Here is a 24,135-nt window from a genome sequence, read left to right as displayed (position 1 = left end):
GATCGTCTCCATGGGAGAATAGCAGCCTGCATTGCTGCGAAAGGTGGATATACACTGTACTAGTGCCGACATTGTGCATGCTCTGTTGCCTGTGTCTATGTGCCTGTGGTTCTGTCAGTGGGATCATGTGATTCATCTGACCCCAGGAATGTGTCAATAAAGTTTCCCCTTCCTGGGACAATGAATTCACGGTGTTCTTATTTCAATTTCCAGGAGTGTATTTAATGTGAAGCTCCATTGTCGCTTCCAGCAACGGTAATCATAAACATTACCTGCTGAGGATGTTATTTTTTATTCACATCTGTTTTATAAGTATTTAGGCCTGATAATAGCATTGACGTACGTCATTTGAGATTTCACTACCATGTTGTAGGTCTCGATTTGACAGTGTGTTTACATATATATATATATATATATATATATATATATATATATGTGTGTGTGTGTGTGTGTGTGTGTGTGTGTGTGTGTGTGTGTGTGTGTGTGAGGTAACTTCGTGACACTGGATGTAAACATTGTATTTTTTTTGTACAGGTGACGTATTTTTGCGGACATATTAAACGTTAATAAACATTTGACACTTTACAAGCATCATAAAACAACTAAGATGTAGAAAATATTTAATTCGAGGTCTGTTGTGTGTTACAAGACATGTGGTACAGAAGTTGAAATATGAACGTTCGCTAGGGCTGCTCACCTGTCATTTCATGGTATAAACATTTTGTGTGTGTGCGTGTGTGTGTGTGTGTGTGTGTGTGTGTGTCTGTACTGGTAACGTATTTTTGATGCGGAAATAGTGCAGCTGTTTGTGTAAGTACTTTTGATCATGACAAAAAAATCAGATCGTTCAGATACTCTTGAGCATGGTCAAGAATGATCTTCTGGGGCTACATTGTAAATGGTTGTTTCTCTTACATGCCCTGTAAAGAAATGGGCTGTGACTGCATGTTTCATTTCAGTTAATATCACCATTCCAAGAAGTGAAGTGTGGCTTATTGGAATGTGAATGATGTCATAAGTAAGAAGAATGTTGGCTGCCATGTGATAGGGAAGGAGGTGAGTGGCCTGTCACTTGATAGAGTAGGGGCATGTCTTCTCCCATCTAGGACTATGATATCATGACTAGGGCACTGACCCAGGTCACATGATGTCAGGAACGCAAACAAAGTGAGCTGGAGCCCTCACAGGTATACTGTCAGTATTACAGTGATGACACCTCAGCTGTTAAGTTTTCTATACGTCTTTATACAACCTTCTTTAATGAACAGAACTACCGCCTACTTGACAACATATTGGCCACGAGTTACGTACGCCAAAATCCAACAAAGAGAATTGTTCTCATCTCTTCAGGGAGAATGGGAACAAGTTCCACAGTCAATGCATAAGAACTTTACAGAAAACTCTCCCTGAAGGTAAAGCCTTAATACAGGGTGGGAAAGCTAAACCAGCTGGAAAATATTTCATGCAACTTAAGACAACCAACCCGACTTACATCATCTGCAACTGGGACGGATGGTGTAGGGTGCGTTGCCTACCATAAGGCATATGAAAAATTTTCTGGGCCACTTTTATTTTGCCCATCCTGTACACAAGTAGCTAACAGAGGTTCTGCATTCTTACAAGTTATTTTAAGTCATGACTTTGTACTGGTTTGATGCTGCCCTCGGTCTATTCCTATATAGTGTTAATATTTTCATCCCTATGCAATTACTACGGCCCACATCGTGTATAATCTTTTTTGAATAATCTAGTCTTTGTCCGTCACTACCATTTTGACATTCTACTGCTCCGTTCAGAATCATGTAAATAATTCCAGGATGCAGTAGCAAATATCTAATTAACATGTCCCATCTTCTGCTAAGGATCTTCCATAGACTTGCTATCTTGCTTATTCTTTTTAGTACTTCTCCACATATACTTTACCTGTCCACTTAATTTTTTAGCATTATTAGACAGCACATTCGAAGAGTTTCCAGTTTGTTCTTCTCTGGTGTTCCGATGATCTGTACTTTATGCCCATGTGCTTCTGTTTTCCAGATGTACACTTCCAGAAAAATTCTTCCTCAGTTTCATATCCGTATCTCATACCAATAGGGCTCTTTTATTGGGAAACTTCTGCTTCTAATATAGTTTGTAAGGGCTCCGGTTATCTAGTGGATAGGCAACGCAGTTCTGGTCACAATCAACTTGGAGACATTTGGTTCATTTAAACCGTACGACAAAAAAAAATACAAAAAAAAAACGACGCACTGTGGAAGAATTATCCAAATGGGACGGATATCTATAGAAGTGATGTCCATGTACAGACAAACAAATGTTTAAAATTTCAGTAAAATTCGATGATTTATTCAAGAGAAAGAACTTCACTGACTGGGTAAGTCAACATCGCGTGGGCCCAGCTGTGCCCCTTAGGCAAGCAGTTATTCGGCTTCACATTCATTGATTGAGTTGTTGGATATCCTGCTGAGGGATACTCGCCAAATTCTATCCAGCTGGCGCGTTAGATCCTCAAAATTCCGAGGTGATTGGAGGGCCCAGCCCATAATGCTCCAAACGTTCTCATTAGGGAGAGATCCGACGAACAATACGAGACTGGAATAGAAGGGAGAAACGATAGCGGTACTCAAGGTACCCTCCGCCACTCACCGTCAGGTGGCTTGCGGAGTATAGATGTAGATGTAGACGTTGCTGAAAAGGTAGGGTTTGGCAAGAAAGAACACAAAATACAGAAACACTAGCTATGTGCATGGATGTATTATCTTGCTGAAATGTAATCTCAGGATGCTTTGCTATAAAGGGCAACAAAATGGGGTTTAAAATATCGTTCGACGTAAAGCAGTGCTGTAATGGTGCCGCGGATGACTACCAAATTGGTCCTGATATGAAAAGAAACAGCACCCCAAACCATGACTCCCGGTTGTCGGGCCATATGGTGGGCTGGGTGGTAGTCAGATTGATGTTCCAGCACTGTCTAGGTGTCTCCAGACGCGTCTGTGGCCTGGAATTTCATTGCCTCGAAGAGATTGTCCTAAGTGATAAGTTCCGCTTCGAACTGATTCTCGTTGACCAGCAAAGATTTTAACGAAATTGTAGCCATTTCTTTGTCAGTACATGTGCAGCAACACAACTACCGGTTTCCGTCCCATTCGGGTAACTCCTTCGTGGTGGGTGGCTTTTTTGTTACCACAGAAGGCACGGCAACGGAAGTGGGAGGGGGTGAGCGTTGAGCCCACGGTCCTCGGTGCCCAATGCATAGCTGTGAAGATACCTACAGATGCTACGCTCGGTGCGGCCAGGTGGCACAGCAACCTTGTGAGACACGTATGCCTGGTGGGAGTGCACGGCTGCGTCAAATGCTGACACGGAAACCTGTCCCATCTAGGCCATTAGCATTGCGGGCTGGCACTAAGCTGTGATAAGCTTCAGCAGTGGCGTCATTCGTGAGCAAACCCTGACCTCGCGCCTGATTGGTGATGTTCGGCGTCGGCTGACGCCCAGTGGACCAGTGACTGGGAAGGCCTCATTTCGACCCTCGGCCCATCAGTTCTGCGGCTGTATCCGCAAGCAGGCAGTCCTGAAAGGAGGCGAACGCAGACAGCTACTCTAGCGGATGGTGGATGAACGACGATGGCCTCATAGCCTCATGTACTAGAACGATTTACACAGGACAGCCTATGTGATCGTAAATAGGAGAAAATCTTTTAGGCCTCCGCTACATTGTCATTCCCAAACTTAATTTTAAGCAAATCATTATTATTATTGCTACTTGTCTTCGTAATTTTCGTCCTTACTTTGCTTATTAGCAATCTATATTCTGTGGACGCCGCATTGCTAACACCGGTTCCTGTCACATCACTAAAGCTAAGCAATGTCGGTCTTGGCTAGCACTTGGATGGGTCACCGTCCGGGTCTGCCGAGTGCTGTTTGCAAGTGGGGTCCTATGACGCTAATTGAGGAGCTATTTGTTTGTGAAGTTGCGACACCTGCCACGAAAACTAACAGTGGCTGGGAGAGCGGTGTGCTGACCACACGCTGTTTCATATCTGCATCTGGTGACACCTGAGGGCTGAGGATGACACGACGGCCGGTCGGTACCGTTGGGCCTTCAATGACTGTTCGGATGGTGTTTATATATATTCTATGGACGCTGCCCTCTCTGTTCAAAATATCTTGTAAATCTCTGCTACATCCTGCCAGAAGTGCTGTGTCGTCCATGAACATTAGCGTCGGTATCTGGCCCATTTGGACGATTAAGAGTTATTTGGCTGATGTTCTCAGAAAGGAGAAGAAAGATAAAGGTTTAACGTTCCGTCGACGATTAGCTCGTTAGAGACAGACCAAGAGCACGGATTCGACAAGGAGTGAACAGGAATTTGTGTATGATCTTTTCGGAGAAACCATCCTAACATTTGCTTTAAGAGATTTAGGAAAAGCCCTGATATTCTAAATCTATATACCGGGATGAAGATGTGAGGCCCGTTCGTTGCAGATGCCACTCTAGTGTCTTAGCCAATCCACCGCCTCGTTCATGATTTTTTTGGTGCGATCAGTATACGTGTGTAAAGAATTTTTGTCAAACGCTTGTTTGAGACGGAGAGAATTCTGTCCTACCACTCTTTTTATCGAATGTTGGAAAAGAAGAATAAGAGAGAGAAAGAAAAACTAGAAATGGTGTGAAATGGAGTAGATGCAAATACAGTGCTGTAAAATGTGAAATAAAAACTGGTCTAAAGGCCAAGACATATTATATTATATATTATGTTTTATTATATCCATTGTCGTACTGAGCGAAGGAAAAATTGTTTGTCACCGAACGCACCCTAATATCTCTTATTCTCATTTTCCATATGAGACATACACGGTGATATCGGGATAATGATCGTACAGTCTTCTACGAATACAGGTTCTCTAAATTTACTCAGCACGGTTTGACGAAGATTACGTCATCTTCCTTCCAATTTATGTTGCCCCATCATTTATGTTACACTTTCTGTGTGGGTTAAAGCTGCCTGTTAGGGGTCTAGCAGCGAGTCTGTGAGTTCGTTTGGTTTCTACTGTGATACCTTCCTTATAATGGACTCCAAACACTGGAAGAATACCCTAGAACAGGTCACATTAGCGTCTTGCATGCTATTTCCCTTGGAGATGTATTGCATTTTTCCAGAGACCTTCTAAGAAATCTACAGGGGCTGGAGGAAAATATGTAAACACCGCCAGAAATGAAGACATTGTAGAGGCTACCTAATCCTGCAGGTTGCGCTGTCGTATTTCACCACAAATAGCAGCTCTGCAATGTCCTCAATGTGTAGTAAGTGTCAGTTGTGGTCAGAACAGGTTTGTGAGTAGATTGTGAGCGCATTGTGTCGGAGATACGTGAATTCGAAAGTCGGCAAATTGTTGGTGCTCGTACGGTGGGTAATCAAGGGAGTCGAAGAATTTGGTGTTTCAAGAAGCACCATATCAAAGAGTTATACTGCATACAGGGAAAGCGAAAAAACAGCATATGCTATGTGACAACGTGGACGAAAGTGTGCGTAGCGTGATCTTGACAGACGGTCATTGAAGAGGACTGTGACGAGCCGGCCGGAGTGGCCGTGCGGTTCTAGGCGCTACAGTGTGGAGCCGAGCGACCGCTACGGTCGCAGGTTCGAATCCTGCCTCGGGCATGGATGTGTGTGATGTCCGTAGGATAGTTATGTTTAATTAGTTCTGAATATTAGGCGACTGATGACCTCAGAAGTTAAGTCGCATAGTGCTCAGAGCCATTTGAACCATTTGACTGTGACGAAAAATAAGTGGACGACAACTACCAATGTCACTGCAGAACAGAATGTCGCACTCGCGAACCCTCTCAGCAACAAAATACATGAAGGGAGGTCCGTAAGCTGGTAATTTGAGGGCTAGCTGGAATCCCAGACCCCTTCATCAGTGATGCAAATGCCCGTAACAGGAAAACATGCAGTCGAAGCCATAAATCCTGAACTCGGGAGCAATGGAAGAAACTCATTTCGTCGGATGGTGTTGTTGCACACTCTTTCCAACTTCTGCCGAGTTTAGTCCCAAGAGCGAAACATGGTGGGAGTTCGAGGATGATTTGGGCAGCCTTATCGTGGTATTCCATGTGCTCCATGGTTACTCTGCAAGGTCACGTCACTGCCCATGATTACGTGACCATTCTGGCTAATCATGTCCCTCCCATGGTTGCAATGTTTGTTCCCCAGTGATGATCCTGTTGTTCCAAGGCAACATGAGCCCTGTTCACACAGCTCGCATCGTCCAGGACTGGTTTTGTGAGCACGATGATGAACTGTCGCCTCTCCCATGGACAGCAGAGTCACCGTCCGCAGCTCGTGGTCTTGCGGTAGCGTTCTCGCTTTCCGCGCACGGGGTCCAGGGTTCGATTCCCGGCGGGGTCAGGGATTTTCTCTGCCTCGTGATGACTAGGTGCTTGGTGTATTTAATCATCATTGACTCGCAAGCCGCTGAAGTGCCGTCAATTAAAGAGGACTTGCAATACGGCGGCCGAACTTCCCCACATGGGGCCTCCTGGCCAACAATGCCATACGATCATTTCATTTCACCACAGTCACCAGATTTCAATATTATTGAGCCTTTTGAGAGAGGGCTGTGTGGTCGCCATCCACCTCTATCGTTGTTACCTGAAGCTGACACTATTTTGCAGGAAGAATGGTGCAAGTTTCCATTGAAAATCGTGCAAGACCTGTGTTTATCCATTTGGAGATGAGTGGAACCTGTTTTTAATGCCAACGGGTTTCCTACATCGTATTAGGCACAATAATGAGTTGTATTTTTAGTGCTGCCGTATATTTGTCCAACCTGTGTAAGTCTTTCATTCATCTTCTCTGCTACTACTACTGGGGACGCCCTATTTCATGTCGCTTCTTAGTATTATCCATAAATATTTATACGACATGACTTGCTAAAGATGTTCAGCACGAATAATTTAATGTCATACCAGGGGCTGGTTTTTCTTTATTATAAGCAGATCCTGCATTTATTTACACGAAACAGAAATGTGGTCAGAGTCCTTCTTTATTCCGTTATAACCGTGCTGCGATGATATTTCCCCGTGTACAACAGCACTGTCAGCTAACAACCTCATAAGGCTGCTGATTTGGAACACGTATTACGTTCGAGTATAATGACTTTTCTGGAGACTAGAAATCTGCTCTGTAGGAATCAGCATGGGTTTCCAAAAAGACGATCGTGTGAAACCCAGCTCGCGCTATTCGTCCACGAGACTCAGAGGGCCATAGACACTGGTTCCCAGGTAGATGCCGTGTTTCTTGACTTCCGTAAGGCGTTCGATACAGTTCGCCACAGTCGTTTAATGAACAAAGTAAGAGCAGATGGACTATCAGGCCAATTGTGTGATTGGATTGAAGAGTTCCTAGATAACAGAAGGCAGCATGTCATTCTAAATGGAGAGAAGTCTTCCGAAGTAAGAGTGATTTCAGGTGTGCCACGGGGGAGTGTCGTAGGACCGTTCCTATTCACGATATACATAAATGACCTTGTGGATAACATCAGAAGTTCACTGGGCCTTTTTGCGGATGATGCTGTAGTATATCGAGAGGTTGTAACAATGGAAAATTGTAGTGAAATGCAGGAGGATCTGCAGCGAATTGACGCATGGTGCAGGGAATGGCAATTGAATCTCAACGTAGACAAGTGTGATGTGCTGCGAATACATAGAAAGAAAGATCCTTTATCATTTAGCTACAATACTGCAGGTCAGTAACTGGAAGCAGTTAATTCCATAAATTATCTGGGAGTAGGCATTAGGAGTGATTTAAAATGGAATGATCATATAAAGTTGATCGTCGGTAAAGCAGATAACAGACTGAGATTCATTGGAAGCATCCTAAGGAAATGCAATCCGAAAACAAAGTAGGTTACAGCACACTTGTTCGCCCACTGTTTGAACATTGCTCACCAGTGTGGGATCCGTTCCAGATAGGGTTGATAGAAGAGATAGAGAAGATCCAACGGAGAGCAGCAGGCTTCGTTACAGGATCATTTAGTAATCGCGAAAGCGTTACGGAGATGATAGATAAACTCCAGTGGAAGACTCTGCAGGAGAGACGCTCAGTAGCTCAGTACGGGCTTCTGTTGAAGTTTCGAGAACATACCTTCACCGAGGAGTCAAGCAGTATATTGCTCCCTCCTATGTTATCTCGCGAAGAGACCATGAGGATAAAATCAGAGAGATTAGAGCCCACGCAGAAGCATACCGACAATCTTTCTTTCCACGAACAATACGAGACTGGACCGGAAGGGAGAACCGATAGAGGTACTCAAAGTACCCTCCACCACACACCTTTCGGTGGCTTGCGGAGTATGGATGTAGATGTAGATTCTATGTGACAAATCGTTTATTTATATTGACAACATTAAAGGTACTATCAAGCTTCTTTGCTGCACGCCAGACGAAATTTTCGTCTCTGTGGATAATTTCTGGTCCAGTACAATGTATTGAATCGAATACGACTGCCCTTTAAGTTTGGGATTCGTTCCTTCTCGTATTATCCTGATAATTCTACAACACGTTTCTTCTCAGGATTTACAATAAAGTCAGAAATCCTTGTTTATTGGTATCAGCACCATATGAATATTGTTGCAACTCGATGTCAAATTACGCTTCGTTCTATTACTAGAGGAGTCGCATCACACAGTACTGGGGCATTTCCATTCGATGTGATAACCTAGTATGATTACTTCGAATGAAAGAGGCTTATCAGCTGTACCACAAGCGACCTGGAAAGAGTTCGCACATGACGCAACGTTACTGCAGCATGCGTAAGCTTCGATGGAAGATTTTTATTGTGATTGCTGTTGAGCGTTAAGATATCGTTGTCACTGACTCACCATGAATTATACTATCTGAATTTATACAGGATTGACTCAGGTCAAGGAATGAGCTACTTTCAAAGAAACACGCTTGCATTACATTCGAACGGCTGGTGGAAATTGCACTTGCTTCTGAAATAGAAGTCCGCTATTGGAGTGTGGTGGATACGGAGTCCCTCCCCTGCCACGCCCGGGTAGGTAATTTGGTGCGTCTGTTGGGCTCTAGGAGCAATTATGCTACTGTGGCAAAGATGGCTCGTGTTTAAGACCGTTGAACTCGCGTTCGGAAGAAGCCGGAAAAAATATGCTATTTGATCAAAAGTATCCGGACACCTGTATATACTGCGGAATTGACAACTAGATATTACGAGAAGAGGATGCGCCATTACATAAGGAGGCGGTTAGTATTATGTTGTGAATAGAAAAGTGGTATTAGCACAGTGGATCGGTCAGGAGAAATCAGTGACTTCGAACGTGATACAGCAATTCGCCGTCACCGAAGTAGCAGATCCATCAGGGACATTTGAGCCCTTCTGAAGCTGCCCACGTCGACTGTTGGTGATTTGATTGAGAAGTGAAAAACGGAGGAACAACCACAGATAAACCAAGACCAGGTAGACCTCATGGAATGACAGACAGCGATTGTCGAGCATTGCGGAGATTGATCTTAAAGCATCGCATGAAATCAGCGGACGGAATCACCAGTGAGTTCCAAAGTGCTACCAACAGTGCAATTAGCATGATGAATGTGTGTAGCGTGTTAAAAAAGAATGAGGGACAGAGGTCGGGCAATTCCCGATAATCTACACAGTTCTGTAGTCAGTGCTAAGCACCTCTTGAAGTGATGCAAACAGCTACGCCACTGGACAGTGTACGATTGGAAACGAATGATTAGGAGCGGTGAACCACGCAATACTCTGTTGCAATCAGATGAAATGGTTTGCGCTTGGCGAATGCCTGAGGAACGTTACCTGACGTCATGCTTAGTACCAACAGTGAGTTACGAAATAGGTGGTGTTACGGTATGGTTTTTATTTCGTGGTTACGGTCTGATCCCCTTATTGCGCTTAAGAAAACGCTAAATGTAGAAGGATGTAAACACGTTTTACATCATTATGTGCTGTGTATGAGAGAGGAAAAGTTCAGAGACTGTGACATAGCTGCACTCTTCCATGAATCAGCATCTGTGAGGCAGTGGTTTGTGGACAATAACATTTCTGAAATGGAATGGCATTTTAGAGTCCCGACTTGAACCGAATGGAACACCTTTGGGACGAGTGTAGTCGGCGACTTCGGTCCAGAGGCCAGCCTGCAACATGACTACCTTTTATGGTTTCGACTCTTCAAGAGAAATGGGCTGCCGTTTCAAAATGGTTCAAATGGCTCTGAGCACTATGGGACTTAACATCTGAGGTCATCAGTCCCCTAGAACTTAGAACTACTTAAACCTAACTAACCTAAGGACATCACACACATCCATGCCCGAGGCAAGATTCGAACCTGCGAACGTAGCAGTCGCGCGGTTCCGGACTGAAGCGCCTAGAACCGCTCGGCCACCGCGGCCGTGGCCGTTTCTACGTAGACATTCGGACACCTCACTGAAAGTGTCCGCGGCAAGCCGTATTAAAGCCGATGTGGGGACACATCCCACAGTAATGTCCACTAATGGGTGTCGGGTACTTTGGATCAGGTTGTGTACTTGTCCAGTTATCTAGATAAAGACATTGTTGGTTTCTATAAAACACTACAGACAAGTCTAGAGATGTTTCGTTTCATAAGAGCACAACCTATTCCTGCCGTTACACTTTAACAACTGAGCGTCCACTCCGATTCTATTAAAACAGCCTGACTGTCAATCATAAACAAAAACTTTACGTACCTCCCTTCCACGTTGCCCTTCTCAGAAGCGGTAGCATATACAATATCATCTACAACTATGCCCTGCAAACCGCTGTGAAGTGTATGGCATTATGCCACTTTTAAGAGTTTCTTCCCTTTCCAACCGCATATAGAACTGTGGAAATAATACTGCTGAAATACGTGCGTGTGCACTATAATTAGTGTAATCTTTTCTTAGCGGTCCCTACAGGAGCGATTGTATTGTATGCACGTATGTATAAAAACGGGGACCTAGAAACGACGGAGAGGCTCCGTCCCACTGTAGTCCTCAGTGGTTCACAACCCCACAACAGGCCACATCAGTCCACCCACCCCACCGCCGACCCACACCGTACCCAGGGTTATTGCGCGGTTCGGCTCGCAATGGACCCCTCGGGAACGTCTCATACTAGACGAGTGTAACCCCAAATGTTTGCGTGGTAGAATAATTATGGTGGAAACGGTGTTTGCGAAATAATCGCTGACACAGTGTAACGAGGCGGAATGAGGGGAACCAGTCCGCATTCGCCGAGGTAGATTGAAAACCGCCTCAGAAACCATACACACCAGACCTCGATACTAACAGGCCCTGCGGATTCGTCCCCGGAACCGGCACGCCTTCCCGCTCGGGAAGCAGCGCGTTAGACCGCGCGGCTAGCCGTGCGGACGCAGGAGCGATAGGTGGGGGAAGTAGTATACTTCCAGATTATTCACTTAATGTTGATTACTGAAGCCGTAAGCAGGCTTTCGCGGCATTGCTCCGAAAGCCCATGTCCATGATGTTTCGTTGAAAGTGTCGTACGCTGACGCTTCTTGATGGCCCAGCATTGAAATCTGCAGCAATTTGCGGAAGTGTTGCATTTCTGTCACGCTGAACGATTCTCTTCAGACATCGTTGGTCCTGTTTTGCAGGATCTTTTTCCGGCCGCAGCGATGTCGGAGAGTTGATGTTTTACTGGATTCCAGATATTCACGGTACACCCATGAAATGGTTATATGGAAAAATCCCCACTTGATCGCTAACTCAGAGATGCTGTGTCCCATCGCTCGTGCGACGACTATAACACACGCTCAGACTCACTTAAATCTTGATAATCGGCCACTGTAACAGCAGTAACTAATCTGACTACTGCGCCAGACACTTGTTGTTTTATATAGGCGTTGCCGACTGCAGCACCATATTTTGCCTGTTTACGTAAATCTGTATTTGAATACGCATGCCTATACCAGTTTCTTTGGCGTTTCAGTGTTAAGCTGTGTACGAGTTACTTGTTATTCCATATCGGGTTTTTCCCCCTCCGGCATCATGGTTTAGTCCCTGATGTCTTAAAACATTTCTTATCACCCTGTCCCTTTCCTCATGCTAGTGTTTTCCATATTTCCCTTTCTTCACCGGTCCTGAGGTACTGTAAAGTGCGACACCACTGGGCATTGGATAAATGGAAACGAGTGATTTGTAATGATTTGTGCTCCTTGACACAGTTAAGTCGGTTAAATTCCACGCGTAACATTTGCAAAGCGATATGAAATTGAACAAGCACCTAAGGGCTGTAGTAGGATAGGGTAATGATCGACTTCGGATAGCTGGGAAAATTTTAGGGAAGTGTGATTCATTTTGAAAGGAAACGGCGTGTACTGTAAGACCTTCGGTACACACACCATCAGATTATTTGACTTGTCGCTCTAGCGAAGTAGGCGAGTGTCAGCAATATGTCTCGTGGTCTTATCGTGGCGTGTTGAAAATAAATGAAATGTCGTGTGGCTAGGGCCTCCCGTCGGGTAGACCGTTCGCCTGGTGCAGGTCTTTCGATTTGACGCCACTTCGGCGACCTGCGCGTCGAGTGGCGTGTTTATCTTCTGCCGTTAGGTCAGACAATAGAAATGCCACTTGCATGCTTAGAGTATCAGATTGACGGTGACCAACTTTAAACAGTACTTGATAAATTTTCACACACATTTATTAAAATGATAAAAAGGCATAGAAATCATGTAACTTGATTTTGGATGCTGTTTACAATGGACAATCTGAAGTTCCTTTGGTCTTGGTACGTTAATCTTGTTCTCACATATCTCTGATACTTGACAAGGTTTATATACATTTCTCTTCATGGCTATGTACAGGAATATGATAATCTTATTAGGCGCAGACTGAAACTTGACTATAGACTGGTACAGACTAATGCAGACTGGTACAGACTAATGCAGACTGACTGATCGGAGGTCTGTACACTCGGCATAATACCTCGAGTGTTCAGGTATCACTGTGCGAGTGTGATCCGCGAGGAGAAAAGGTTCTACGTTAGCAGCAATCTCATTGGCTGCATTCCATATTAATACGCGGATCGGCGGAAGCAGAATTTGGTCCGTCTCTAAGACAGCGCCATCTCGTAGTGCGGAGACGTACGAGCGCTGCGCCTGCGCTCTATTGGGAAAGTTGTGTACGCGCTGACTACGCGGAACTATGTACACAACATCCACGTACTTTTACGAGTTGACTGATTCCTAAGACTAAACCTCGATGCAGTGGACTCGAATTCGGAAAGACGACGGTTCAACCCGCGTCCGACCATCCACATTAAAGTTTTCCTGATTTCCGTCAATCGCGTCAGGCACATGCTAGGTCGGTTCCTTTGAAAGGCCACGTCCAACTTCCTTCCCGATCCTTCCCTAATCCGATGGGACCGATGACCTCGGTGTTTGGTCCTCTCACCGAAATCTACCAGCCGACGAACCAGCCTAAAATTAAGTTTAATTTATTGATTCCAAAAAACGTCCATCGTAACAGTTATTAGTTTCTTCAATGACCATGTTCCACTTGCATACAGAGAATCCTAGACGTAATACATATCACAGTGCTCAATAAACGCGCCAGACCAGTGCGGCCTGCTAGCCACTGATCCACACAGAATCACACTCTTACAGATGCTATTGCACAACACTCGACACATGCTAACGCGCAATAAACCAGGTCAGTTGTGATCAGAAACAAAAAGCAATGCACTCTCACATTCGCACAACGGTCTATATTCAGAAAACTGATCCAAGTCCCATTCAGGGAGTCGCTGTAAACGATGTTTTCTTTTCAATCGTGGCAGATGATATATAATTTGATTATTTAATTACATTTTTTGTTATTTCTTCTTTCGCCTTTTGTGTATATTATTTCTTCTTTTCGTATGGTTTGCGAAGTATTCACGCGAAGTGCAGTGAGTGATATTAGCCTACCGAGGTGACGTTTAGAGCCGCTACTAATTTATGTAATAGGCTGTAATCAAATTTTTCATTAAGATACAAGCTCAAATGCGCGGAACAGTCTACCCGCTAAACCATAATCACACCACATTAGTGAAATGAATTAATATGTGTAAAAGACTTGGGACATACAGTGAAGAACCAAAGAAACTGATACACCTGCCTAATATCGTGTAGGGGCCCCTCGAGCGCGCAGAAGTGCCGCAACACGACGTGGCATGGACTTAACTAATGTCTGAAGTAATGCTGGAGGCAAATGGTACCATAAATCCGTAAGCGTACGAGGAGGTGGATATCTCTTCTGAACAGCACATTGCAACGCACCCCAGATATGCTGAATAATGTTTTTTTCTGGGGGGTTGGTGGCCAGCTGAAGTGTTTAAACTCAGAGGAGTGTCATGGAGCCCTCTGTAACAATCCTGGATGTGTGTGGTGTCGCATTGTCCTGCTGGAATTGCCAAATCCGTCGGAATGCACAATGGACATGAATCGAAGCCGATGATCAGGCAGGATTCTTACGTACGTATCACCTATAAAGAGTCGTATCTAGACGTATCAGGGGTCCCATATCACTCCAACTGCACACATCCCACACCATTACAGCACCTCTACCAGCTTGAACAGACCCCTGCTGACATGCAGGGCCCATGGATTCATGAGGTTGTCTCCATACCCGTACGCGTCCATCCGCCCGATACAATTTGAAACGAGACTTGTCCGATGAGGCAACATGTTTCCAATCATCAAAAGTCCAATGTTGGTGTTGACAGGCCCAGGCGAGCCGTAAAGCTTTGTGTCGTGCAGTCGTCAAAGGTACACGAGTGGGCCTTCAGCTCCAAAAGCTCATATCGATGATGTTTCCTTAAATGGTTAGCACGCTGACACTTGCTGATGGCCCAGCATTGAAATCTGCAGCAATGTTAAGTCCCATAGTGCTCAGAGCCATTTGAACCATTTGATGATATCCTATATTGATGTCGGTTCAAATGGCTCTGAGCACTATAGGACTTAACATCTAAGGTCATCAGTCCCCTAGAACTTAGAACTACTTAAACCTAACTAACCTAAGGACATCACACACATGCATGCCCGAGACAGGATTCGAACCTGCGACCGTAGTGGTTGCGCGGTTCCACACTGAAGCGCCTAGAACCGCTCGGCCATAACGGCCAGCTTTACGGAAGGGTTGCACTGCTGTCACGTAAGCGATTCTCTTCAGTCATCGTTGGTCCCGTTCTTGCAAGATCTTTTTCCGTCTCACAGCGATGTCGGAGATTTGATGCTTTACCGGATTCCTGATATTCACGTTACACTCGTGAAATGGTCGTACGGGAAAAATCCCCACTTCATCGGTACCTCGGAAATGCTGTGTCCCATCTCTTGTGCGCCGACGATAACACCACGATCAAACTCACTTAAATCTTGAGAAACTGCGATTGTAGCAGCAGTAACCGGTCTCACAACAGATCCAGACACTTGTTGTCTTATATAGGTGTTGCCGACCGCAGCGCCGTATTCTGCCTGTTTACATATCTCTGTACTTGAATACGCATGCCTATACCAGCTTCTTTGGCACTTCAGTGTATATGGTTGTCTGATTACAAATAAGAAGATATTTTCTTACAACAATTCTACCTTTAATTATACACGAGATCTAATTCCACAATATGGCATATCTTAACACTCAGTCTCAGACAGTACATTCGACCAGGTCTAATGGCAAAGCGTGTAAATCTTTTAAACTGAGGAAACGTTAAAATTGCGAGCCAGCAGCTCGTCTAACTGCGACTGACGTATAACTATGCAGAACTATAGACCTATATCTCTAACGTCGATCAGCTGTAGAATTCTGGAACACTTATTATGGTCGAGTATTATGACTTTTCTGGAGACTAGAAATCTACTCTGTAGGAATCAGTATGGGTTTCGAAAAAGACGATCGTGTGAAACCCAGCTCGCGCTATTCGTCCACGAGACTCAGAGGGCCATAGACACTGGTTCCCAGGTAGATGCCGTGTTTCTTGACTTCCGCAAGGCGTTCGATACAGTTCCCCACAGTCGTTTAATGAACAAAGTAAGAGCAGATGGACTATCAGACCAATTGCGTGATTGGATTGAAGAGTTCCTAGATAACAGAAGACAGCGTGTCATTCTAAATGGAGAGAAGTCTTCCGAAGTAAGAGTGATTTCAGGTGTGCCGCGGTGGAGTGTCGTAGGACCGTTGCTATTCACAATATATATAAATGGCCTTGTGGATAACATCGGAAGTTCACTTAGGCTTTTTGCGGATGATGCTGTAGTATATCGAGAGGTTGTAACAATGGAAAATTGTACTGAAGTGCTGGAGGATCTGCAACGAATTGACGCAAGGTGCAGGGAATGGCAATTGGATCTCAATGTACACAAGTGTAATGTGCTGCGAATACATAGAAAGAAAGATCCTTTATCATTTAGCTACAATATAGCAGGTCAGCAACTGGAAACAGTTAATTCCCTAAATTATCTGGGAGTAGGCATTAGGAGTGATTTAAATGGAATGATCATATTAAGTTGATCGTCGTTAAAGCAGATACCAGACTGAGATTCATTGGAACAATCCTATGGAAATGCAGTCAGAAAACAAAGGAAGTAGTTTACAGTACACTTGTTCGCCGACTGCTTGAATATTGCTCACCTGTGTGGGATCCGTACCAGATAGGGTTGATAGAAGAGAGAGAGAAGATCCGACGGAGAACAGCGCGCATCGTTACAGGATCATTTAGTAGTCGTGAAAGCGTTACGGAAATGATAGATAAACGCTAGTGGAAGACTCTGCAAGAGAGACGCTCAGTAGCTAGGTACGGGCTTTTGTTGAAGTTTGGACAACATACCGTCACCGAGGAGCCAAGCAGCATATTGCTCCCTCGTACGTATATCTCGCGAAGAGGCCATGAGGATTAAATCAGAGATACGAAGACAGTAACTTGTTCTCTAAAGAACAGTTATTGTTGATGACAGTGCAGCTTTTTCCTGGAATAAATGATAACTAACTGATAAACTCAGCTGCCGACAGGTGTTGTTGATATACCTCGATGTGGACAGCTGAAAATGTGTGCCCCGACCGGGACTCGAACCCGGGATCGCCTGCTTACATGGCAGACGCTCTATCCATCTGAGCCACCGAGGACACAGATGAATAGCGCGACTGCAGGGACTTATCCCTTGCACGCCTCCCGTGAGACTCACATTCCCAACCGTCCACAATTCTACATATGTATTGTACCTTATAGACATTTGCCCAACCACTCATTACCCGCGCACGCTTTGGCGATTCCCGTAAGAGTTTGTGCAACCTGTGCGCATTCGCACAGACGAAGGTCAATGGCTGGGTAGCCTTTAACTATATATATTGTACAAATGCAATAAACACTCACAGACGGCAGGTGGCACCACTAGCAGTGGATGGTATGTAAAGCATGTATGGTGGACGCGGAAAACAGCGCAGTCGTTGCCGTAATGCAGTAACGGAGCTATTTTTTCTGACGTCCAAACGGGCATGATCATTGGCTTTCGAGCTAAGGGTGGAAGCATTTCCGAAACACCTAAGTCTGTATATTGTTCACTAGCCACCGTGGTTGAAGTATAGCGTGAGTAGCAAAATGGCGCTATCCAGAACCGGCGCTGAGGTAACAGTGCTGTATCACCGGCCATAGGTGACGGGAGTGAAGACGGCTGCGGACCTGGGTAGGTGCGAATAGTCGTGCAGCTGTTGAGCAACTGACCGCTCAGATGAGCCATGGGGCCACCAACGACGTCTCCTCAACGACCGTTCAGCGAACATTGCTGCTTATGGGTCTCCGCAGCAGGCGTCTGGTTCATGCACTAGCGCTGACTGCTGGTCAACGGCGACGAAGGCTGGAATTTGCACTCCAGAACAGCAGCTGGACGTACACTTTCATGCTCCATCGTTCAGATGCTCGTTGACGTGTAAGACGTGAAACGTCTGAAAGCGAATAGCTTGCAACAATCGTTGGGAGGGTACAGGCCGGAGTGCATTCCCGGCGTGATCTTGTCATTCTGGAGGGCGCAATGGATCAACACTAGTATGCATTTATCCTTGAAGACCACGTACACCACTACATGCAATTTGTTTCTCCTCGGCACGATGACATCTACCAGCAGGTCTGTGCAACATATCACTGGACTCGCGGCATAACTGCGTAGTTCGAAGAGCTTCAGGATAAGTTTGCCGTACTCCCTGGCCACCAAACTCCTTGAATTTAAACACAGTCGAGAATCTGTGGATCCACCCTGGTTGGCTGTTCGTGCCATGGATCGTCAATCTAAAAACCTAGTGCAACTGACCACGGCACTGAAATCGGCATGGCTCCACATTCCTATGAGTCTCACAGAGGTCTATGCTGTGTTCACATTAGTGTGACCGGATAGTGTATATCACACCATCCATCCAAGATAATTCTCCCTGCCAAAAAACACTCAATCCATTGAAACCTCACGCGATCGTACTTCCGAAAAGCATTTCTCTCACTACCACACCAACACTTAAGAACAAAAGTACGATCATATGGTACTGCTTTGGTGCTGCGTGTAATGCTTTTCGGAAATAAATAAATTCTGCATCTATCTGAATGTCTTGATCCATGGCTCCATGATATCATGTCACACAAGCGCGAGTTGGTTTTCGCATGACAGAAGGCAGAATCCGTGCATACTGGAGGTCATTCTTTTCGAGATACTTCACTATTCTGGAGTTGTGTACTGAGGTGACAAAGGTCATGAGAAAGCGGTATGCCCATATACAGATGGCAGTTGTATCGCGTACACAAGGTATAAAAGGGCATTGCATTGACGGAGCTGTCATTTGTACTCGGGTGATTCAAGTGAAAACGCTTCCGACGTGATTATGACCGCACGACCGGAATTAACAGACTTTGGACGCGAAATGGTAGTTGGAGCTAGACGTATGGGGCATTCCATTTCAGAAATCGTTACGAAATTCAATACTCCGTAAACCACAGCGACAAGAGGGTGCCGAGAACACCAAATTTCAAGCATCACCTCTCACCGCGAACAACGCAATGGCCGACGGCTTTCTCTTAACGACCGGCAGTAGCGCGTTTATGTAGAGTTGTCACTGCTAACAGACAAGTACAATGCGTGAAACAACCGCAGAAATCAATGTGAGACGTACGATGAGCGTATCCGTTTGGACAGTGCGGTGAAATGTGTCGTTAATAGGCTACGGCAGCAGACGAATGACGCTAGTGTCTTGCTAATAGTGCGACATCGCCTGCAGTACTCTTTTCGGCTCATGACCATACCTGTTGGACCTGAGACGACTGGAAAATCGTGGCCTGGCCATATGAGTCCCGATTTCAGTTGGTAAGAGCTGATGATAGTGTTCGAGTGTGGCGCAGACCACACGAAACCATGGACGTAAGTTGTCGACCACGCGCTGTGCAAGCTGGTGGTGGCTCCATAATGGTGTGGGCTGGGTCTCCTAGTCCATCTAAACCAATCATTGACTGCAAATGGTTATGTTCGTCTACTTGAAGACCACTGGCAGCCATTCATGGACTTCATGTTCCCAAACAACGATGAAATTTTTATGGATGACAATGCGCCATGTCACCAGGCCACAATTGTTCGCGATTGGTTTGAAGAACATTCTGGATAAATCGAGCGAGAGATTTGGCCAATAAGGTCGCCCAACGTGAAAGCCATCGAACATATATGGGACCTAAACGAGAGGTCAGTTCGTGCGCAAAATACTGCACCGACAACACTTTCGCAATTATGGACGACTATAGAGGCATCATGGATCAGTATTTCTGCAGGAGACATCCAACGAGTTGTTGGATCCATGTCACGTCGAGTTGTTGTACTATTCCGGGAAAAGGAGGTCCGACACGATATTATGAGTATTCCATGGCTTTTGTCGCCTCATTGTATGTGTGGTGCTGGCAATGATGGTGCCTATGAGCTAAATATGAGGTGTTCTGGGGGAAGAGGGGGGAGGCTGCCAGCTGTAGCTCGCCTCCCTAAATCTCTGCAAACAGATTCCAGGAAACTGAGATCTGGACATGGAGTTGAGTCCATGATACGGTGAATAGTTTACTAAGCAAGACTTCTCACGAGAGGGAAGTGCTGAAGAGCTATCTGAGAGCGTGAAACCACTATCTATTGGAAAGCATTAAGTGTCCTTGTCGTGGATGTCATATCTATAGGCCTGTATAGCCATAGGTCCCTCGGTAACAGATAGACGTTTCTGCGTCCTCTTGAAGGTATAAAACCTAACAAGTCCTTGTCCGATGGCAATCCTTCCACATGTTTCATGGATATTTCTGTTTAAGATAAGACACATCTAAGGTCACTTGCTGAGTTAAAATAAGACATAAGCTTTTATATTCACTGCAGCTCACACGAATGACGGTTGGAATGTTATTGGCAAAAACCTTACTTTATTGTTCAATGTGAAGTACTTCAACAACATTTTCAATGAGTGACAGTATATACATGTTGACGGAGACGGAGAAGTACTTGTACCACGTACGGCAGTTTTTGCCGTTTTCTTCGTTTCAAGCCGCTCCTCGAGGTCATTGTGGACTCCACACTTGCACACCTTCCTAGTCGTCTCCAACACCTAATACTAAAACTTTTTTTTTTCGGGAAGCCAGCAAGAGAAAAAGGATGAGGTGTCACTGATATAGACAGTGGGTCGCTGAACCCCGACATTTATGAGTTTGTTTTCTGATGCCTGAGAACTCTCGACGCCGTTATCACGTTAAACAGCAGTTCTAAGTTCAGTGACTCTACGCAGGCGACGCATTCACTTCCGTTATCTCTCGCCTTCCACGACCCACATTTAAGTTTTTATCTTTGAACTCGCGAGTTATTATTACATCCACACGATGCGCCTATGGTAAAACGAAATCCTTGCTACTTCATCGTCAGTCATACTGCCCGATAGTTCCACGATTGGAACGAAATTAAGTATACGAACAGTAAAATCTATAGCTTTTTTAGCGTTCGATCGTGACTACTGGTCGCTGTATAGTCCAAGTTGCAGAAAATGTTTTTCAATCCGATAATTTATTCTCTCCATATACTTTCCTACTAAATCTGTGATATTTTCGTAGAAATAGTGCATTGACATCGAAAAGTGTTCACCTTGTCGACAAGGTTTTCACAATGTTGGACACTTTTCCGGTCACTGTTGAATGTACATTATTTCATACTACCGGAAAAAATGCCACACCGTCATGGACAAGGTCATTTTATAGACAAATGATGTGACAGATTGTTGATCATTGTAGAAGAAAAAAAAAGAAGGAAGACTGGCGTTAACGTCCCGTCGACATCGAGGTCATTAGAGACGGAGCACGCGCTCGGATTGTGACAAGGTCGGGGAAGGAAATTGGCCACGCCCTTTCACAGGAACCATTCCGGAATTTGCGTGGAGCAATTTAGGCAAATCACGGAAAAACTAAATCTGGATGTCCGAACGTGGATTTCAACCATCGCCCTTCCAAATGCTAGAGCAGTGTGTTAACTACAGCGCCACCTAGCTCGGTTCGTAGGAGTATATTATAACAAATTCACGCCAAATGAAACACACATGTCAAAGTAAAGAGTGGCCAGACATCAAAATACAGTGTATCCCCCCATCTGGCGACAACGCAGGCGTCTGCTCTCACATGCAAATGATCATGAAGGTGCCGAATGACAACATGCGATAGATGTTCCAAGCATCTTTCGCCTTTTGTTGCAATTCGGCAATGATTCTTGCAGGCTCTGGAGAAATCGTAAGTTCCCGCTTCATCGTCTTCCATATTATTCAATTGGGCGGGGCTGTTGTGAACACCTGATGGGTTTTGAATCTAGGGCGCTTGCCATGAGCCGACCAAGAACCATCGTGCGCATGCGTGAATTTTTTCCCACCTGTCGATAGCGTCAGTTGCTGGCAAGCAGCAGTTGAATGAGGTAGTGTGTAGTGCTCGCGTCACTTCTTGTTTGCAAGGGAATTAATGGATAGAATGGAGCAGCGCTGCTGCATCAAATTTTGCCAAACGGCTGCACATCGGTGCAGAGCGAGCCACCCTCCAGTCGGCCATAAACATGCCAAAATGACCAGGTCACTGCCAAAATGAACGCTGTGGTGATGCAAGACCGTCGTGATACTGCCATAGAAATTGCGGAAGAGTTTGGCATCACAACTTTTACGGCACTTTCCATTGTTACCGAAGATTTGGCCACAAAGAGAGTGATGGCGAAATTCGTGCTGAAGCTGCAGATGGCGGGGCAAAAGCAACTTCTTGTTGAAATCTCGTAAGACATGCTGCACTCCACGAACAGTGGCCCCGACTTCGAGAACACCATAATCACTGGCGACGAGTTCTGAGCGTACGGGTGCGCCCCAGATATCAAATCCTAGTCGTCACAGAGAAATCATTCCCTGTCACCAAAACCAAAGATGGCCCGCCATGTGCGCAGCAACATAAGAGTGATGGTGACTGCTTTCTTTGACTCCCAAGGTGTGGCACACCATGAGTACACACCACAGGGTCAATTCGTCACCTAAGAGTACTACAGGGACGTCCTCTGACGATTACGTCATGTTGTGCGGCGCAAGCGACTGGACTTGTGTCAACAGGTAATTGGGCCTTTCATCGTGACAATGCTCCACACATTCCTCGCACTTGGTTCAGAATTGTTTGGCGAAAATCCAGATTCCTGTGCTTTAACAGGTTGCTTACTCTCCTTATATGGCCCCCTGTGACTTCTGGTTGTTTCCCAAATTCAAGAGGCCACTGCAAAGAACGCAATTTCAGACTAGAGAGGACGCTGTGGCAGCAACGACAGCCAGGCTGAGCTCCCAGCAACGGCGACACCGCTGGGAGAAGTGTGTGGAGTCCCAAGGGAACCGCTGTGGCCGAGCAGTTCTAGGCGCTTCAGTCCGGAACCACGACGCTGCTACGGTCGCAGGTTCGAATCCTGCCTCGGGCATGGATGTGTGTGATGTTCTTAGGTTATTTAGGTTTAAGTAGTTCTAAGTTATAAGACACTGGTGACCTCAGATGTTAAGTCCCATAGTGCTTAGAGCCATTTGAACCCAAGGGAACTATTTTGAGGTTGATTAGGTGTGCAAGGCTCCAGGTAAGTCAGTTTCTTCCCGCCAAACGTCTTCTATGAGAACTCGTATGTCGGTCTGCTGAAAAAGAACATCACCTTCCTGTCGAAGAAACAACTGTACCACGAGGATAGCAGCCTGTGCAATATAGTGGGCACTCCATGAAGCCTCGTATTGGGCCTATGTGTCGTGAGCGAACCCATTCCAAAACAGAGAGCTTGAAACGCCCCCTTTGAAAATTAAGACTGACTGTGCTGGTAATCTTCTACTACGTTATTTGATACAGAAAATGCTGAGTAAACTTCAACGTACTCAGTTTTATCTTTACTTATTCTGACCATCACTAAACTGACACACAATATTTTAGCGCAACGTAATCTGCCTTTCAATAATCCCTACAAAAGAATAGCCCTGACTAACAATAAATTATACCTTTCATGAATCACTTACTTCACAAAAATCTCCGTTACTCGAGCTACTGCAATACAGAGAGCGCCAATACTGCCAGCTAAATAAAAGTTCCTAACTACTGAAGGAACTAACTACTGATACGCATATAGTTATCAAATGAAAGATTTTGATAGAGAACTAACAATGTATTTACGTTAATAGTGTTCAATATATATATATATATGTCAGTTCGTGACAGTCAGTTTTACAAATCCTGATCGTCCGCTCACAGTAACCTCTCAAAACTCTGGCATCTCTCTCCCCACATCCACCACTGCTGGTGGCTCACCTCCAACTGCCCAACGCTACGGGCTGTTCACATCCAACTGCCCAACACTATACTAGCGAATATTCCAACAACGAGTCCAACCAGCCACAGACAGCACACAGCGCAGTCAGCGATTTTCATACAGAGCACTACGTGGCGTTACCAACATAAAAACCTAAACAGCCTACTTACAAGCTCACTGGGTCTACGCCATACGTCAGACGCTCGAGTACAAACAGAATCTAGGTTCATCACTGACGACAACAGAGTGACATTCCATTTTCCA

At 45.2% G+C, this 24,135-nt stretch overlaps 1 protein-coding gene and 1 non-coding gene across 2 annotated transcripts in view; both read right to left on the bottom strand.

Annotated features, from left to right (window-relative positions):
• Positions 1-24,135, bottom strand: part of LOC126473326 (luciferin sulfotransferase-like) — a 164,190-nt gene that overhangs the window by 102,241 nt on the left and 37,814 nt on the right. The window lies entirely within an intron of this gene.
• On the bottom strand, positions 17,094-17,167 carry Trnat-ugu (transfer RNA threonine (anticodon UGU)). The gene has a single exon. It is a non-coding gene; the product is annotated as a tRNA-Thr (tRNA).

Source organism: Schistocerca serialis, chromosome 4, assembly GCF_023864345.2.
Source record: "Schistocerca serialis cubense isolate TAMUIC-IGC-003099 chromosome 4, iqSchSeri2.2, whole genome shotgun sequence".
Classification (NCBI taxonomy): domain Eukaryota; kingdom Metazoa; phylum Arthropoda; class Insecta; order Orthoptera; family Acrididae; genus Schistocerca; species Schistocerca serialis.
The sequence above is the reverse complement of the archived record's forward strand: the minus strand, read 5'-3'. Positions and strand labels throughout refer to the sequence as shown.